The sequence below is a fragment of the Dipodomys spectabilis genome, unplaced genomic scaffold (assembly GCF_019054845.1).
Source record: "Dipodomys spectabilis isolate Male_0828 unplaced genomic scaffold, ASM1905484v1 ptg000009l, whole genome shotgun sequence".
Lineage (NCBI taxonomy): Eukaryota > Metazoa > Chordata > Mammalia > Rodentia > Heteromyidae > Dipodomys > Dipodomys spectabilis.
In genome coordinates this window covers 34,190-38,412 of record NW_024870686.1, presented here as the reverse complement: position 1 = coordinate 38,412, position 4,223 = coordinate 34,190, and the positions used below count along the sequence as shown (strand labels likewise).

At 45.7% G+C, this 4,223-nt stretch overlaps 1 pseudogene; it reads right to left on the bottom strand.

Annotated features, from left to right (window-relative positions):
• Nucleotides 1–910: 910 nt before the first annotated feature.
• LOC122125069 lies at nucleotides 911–1,504 on the bottom strand (annotated as a pseudogene).
• Between the last annotated feature and the right edge of the window lie 2,719 nt (nucleotides 1,505–4,223).

Genomic DNA, 4,223 nt, shown 5'->3' with positions numbered 1-4,223 from the left:
GGGCACTGTTCCTGGCTTGAGCATTTAAGCTCCCTTCCCGGGGCGCTCTTGCTCTGGCCTGGCCAGCAGAGTGTGCTCCACCGGCTGGTGGGGCTCTCGAACAGTTCCCAGTTTTAGTGGGTCCTGTGGTCCGGGTGTTGGGGTAGGGAGTCTAGGTCAGGGTCTGGGGATTCCCTCCAGCTCTGGTCTCCCTTGATGGATTCCCTGTCCCCTGATGGGTACTCACCCTGTAGGTCGTCAGTTGTTGTTGCAGTCCGTCAGTTGTTGTTGCAGTCCGAGTTCAGTTGGGGTGGTTGCGGGCTGGGTTGGGCGGCCCCCCGCCGGGTCGTTGCGATCGCGACAGGTCCCTTTGTGGCGCTGCTGGTGCCGGGCGGCTTTGGCGGGATGGAGCCTCTCCGCTCCGGTGGAGAGTGAGGGGTGGGGTGGGATCCTCCTGGAGACTCCCGGCTGGTAGGTTTCTCTGTTCCTGGCGATCCGCTGTTCTGCAATCCGGTACCTGGTGATCTGCAAGCAGCCCCCTGTGTCTCTGTGGCTCCGGCAGCCCCTGCCGGGCCGGCTGGCCGGCGGCTTGGCGCACTGCCGCGCGGCCAGTAAAGGTTGGGGGAGGGGTCTTCGCTCTTCTCTGTTCTGAAATTCTTCTTTTCCTCTCTTTCTTTTTTTGTTATTTTCCACCTCTGGTTTTTCTCTGAGTGTTCGTCTTTTTGTTGTTGTCGGTCTCTTGGGGAGATTAAAGGTTGGAACTCGAACTCTCTTTTTGGTTGGAGAGAGCTGTGGCGTTTCCCTACTGCCCCGTCGCCATCTTGAGAACCACATCCATAACTGACTTTTAACTCCTCATTTAATACAGTCATTTAATACTGCACACCACACCTTTAGCACTACCCCACACAATCATCTTTTTTTTTTTTTTTTGAAATCCAAATGGATCAAGTATATTTCCAACTTACACTTCAAAGTTCTAAGCATGAAATCCAAGTCTGACATGTCATGAGCAGCTCACTTTTCTAGTTGAAGATGGACCTGGCAGTTGTTAAAAGATCTACACTCACGACAAGCCATAAAACAGATGTCCCTGTAAAGAAGCCAGTAACTTTGCACTTGATATTTCCATCCTGGCTCAATGCCAACTCTTTAGGACTTGGATTCTGAAGGTTTCTTCAGCATTTAACTAATTCTTTGTTGGCTGAAGGAGCTGGGATTGTTTCTCCACACATAAACTGATCTTTGTCATAAATTACTTTTATAGTAAGAGAACAGCTAGGACACCTTGCCACTTCTTCCCCATTCTCCAAATCCTCTTTGGTGATGGAGAAGTTATCGCCACACGGGCAGGGTAGAAATAGGTTTCTGAGTCCTCGTCATACTGGAAGTCTTCGATCTCCACCTCGTCGTGAAACACTGCCGTGGTCACCAGGGTTGACTGGGAGTTGACGCTCTGTCCTTCGGTCTGTGCAGCACCTCCTCGGTAGGTCTGCTGCGGTGGGCGCCGGCTGGGACCCGGCATCTTCGCCACGCCCACACCCTCACAATCATCTTTTTTAAATTGTAAGGTTTATTTTCTCTAATTAGAAAGAATTAAGTGTTCTATGTAGATGAAGTCCCAGTCCAGAGCCATTTTGTGGCATATAGAAGACAGAAGTTTTTGTTGTTGATTTTTTTTTGTATTTTTGTTTTTTCAATACTAGGGCTTTAACTTAGGTCCTCAGACTGTCCTTCCGATTTTTTTCTTTCCTTTTCTTTTCCCTTCCTTCCTTCTTTTTTTTATCTTTTTGTGCCAATCCTGGGGTTTGAACTCAGGACCTAAGCTTTTTTTGCTCAAGGCTGGTACTCTACCACTTGAGCATTGTTTCACTTCTAGCTTTTTGGTAATTAGAGATAAGAGTGTAATGAGCTTTCCTTCCAGGGATGGCTTTGAACCAAAACTCTCAGATTTCATCCTCCTGAGTAGCTAGGAATACAGATGTAAGCCCCTGGCACCCAACCCTTCAGCTTATTCTTCACACAGTGGATGCTCTACCACTTGAGTCATGTCTCCAGTTCGATCTTGTTGCTGGTTCATTGGAGATCAGAGTCTCTTAAATTTTTCTGGCTTTTGCTGGCTCTAACCATGATTCTCAGATCTCAGCCTCCTGAGTAGTGAGTATTACAAGTGTGAGCTGCAGGCCCCCAGCTCAAAACCTACTTTAAAAAAAAAATTTTTATTGTAAAGATACTATACAGAGGGTTATAGTTGCATGAGCAAGGTAATGAGTACACTTCCTATTGAGCATTGTTACCTCCTCCATTGTCAAAACCTACTTTTTAAATACACACTACGCTTCCTCCTTTCAGGTGGGCTCTTCCTGCCTGCTCCTATAATCCCTGTGTGACTCCCTACCACTTTCAAGTAATCCTCCCCTAGCTTTTCCTACAATGCATGAACACTTTTCGTAGGTCACCTCATTCCCCCTTAAGTAACATTTTCCCCACAGCCTAACTACCCCAACTCCATTTGGGAACCTACCTTTAGTAATTAAGGTCAGGGGCACTGAACCTTATGGAACAATTAGGGGTTGAGTTATAAAGAATGTTCTATGGTGTAGGAAGCATGGCTCAGTTTGTAGAGTGCTAGCCAAGGAGTAAGAGCATCAGGTACTGAGTTTGACTCTTGGTCATAGACAAAAAAAAAAAAAAAAAAATGTTCCATGGTACATTGATTGGTTCCATCATTTTAAATTTTCTTCCAGATTTGTTGGGACTGTGTGTGTGTGTGTGTGTGTGTGTGTGTGTACATGTATGTATATATGTAGACATATATATATACATATGTGTGTATCTACATACACATATGCACATCTACACAAACAAACACTGGGCACTGGTGGCTCACACCTTCCTGGTGGTTCAGGAACTAGTGATTTGAGGATCTCGGTTTCAAAGCCAGTGTAAAGAGACAAATCCAAAAGGTTATCTTCAATTAACAAGCAAAAATCCAGAACTGGAGATATGATTTAAGTGGTAGAGTTCCAGCCTTGAGCAAAAAAAGCCTCAGTGCTGGCACACACACACACAAGTAAAAGGAAAAGGAAAATGTGTTATTAATATTATGTACAGAAAAATGTTCACTAATTTTAGTGAATTTCCAGTATCCAGATCAAAAGATAAAAAGAATATCAACTTATAAATATCTGCCCTCGAGTCCTTCCTAGTCACTAGAGCTCCTTCTCTCCAAAGGTTGCCACGATTATAACTTTTTTTTTTTTTTTTTTTGGGTCCGGTCATGGGGCCTGAACTCTGGGCCTGGGCGCTGTCCCTCAGCTCTTCAGCTCAAGGCTAGCGCTCTACCACTTGAGCCACAGCACCACTTCCGGCTTTTTTCTTTTTGCTTATGTGGTGCTGAGGAATCGAACCTAGGGCCTCATGCATGCAAGGCAAGCGCTCTACCACTGAGCCACCTTCCCAGCCCACGATTATAACTTTTATCTCTAGAGATTAGTTTCACTTATTTTTCTTGAGACAGACTCTTTTTATATAGCCCAAGATGGGCTGCACACCATTCATTTGCCACTCTGAGACTGATAGACACTTGTTTCAGTTTGGGGCTTGTAGTTGACTTGATGTGACTTTCTTTCTTTCTTTTTTTGTTGGTCATGAGGCTTGAACTCTGGGCCTGGGCGCTGTCTCTCAGCACTTCAGCTCAAGGCTAGCACTCTACCACTTGAGCCACAGCACCACTTCCGGTTTCCTGGTGGTTTTTATTGGAGATAAGAGTTTCACAGACTTTCCTGCCCAGGCTGGCTTTGAACCATGATCCTCAGATCTCAGCCTCCTGAGTAGCTAGGATTACAGGTGTGAGCCACCAGTGCCCAGCTTAATGATGACTTTCTGTGTCCTAATGTTTGGACCCAAGAATACTACTTCATATGAGTCTTTGCTGATGTAATTAAGTAAAGGATCTAGAGGTGGGGTGATCATTCTGGATTATCTGGGTGGAGCTTAAGACAAGCATCTTTAAATAGTGAGGCTGGGCTGGGAGTATGGGAGTGTAGCTCAGTGGTAGAGTGCTATCCAAAGGTGAATGCAGTCCTGGGTTCCATGCCCAGCACTGCCAAAAAAAAAAGACTGAGGGAGAGGAAGAAACCCACGAGAAGAAAGCTGATTGGCATTGCTATGATTTGGATCTGAAGTGACCCCCTAAATACCCATGTGTTAAAGGCTTGGTCTTCCTCCATGTATTATAGGGA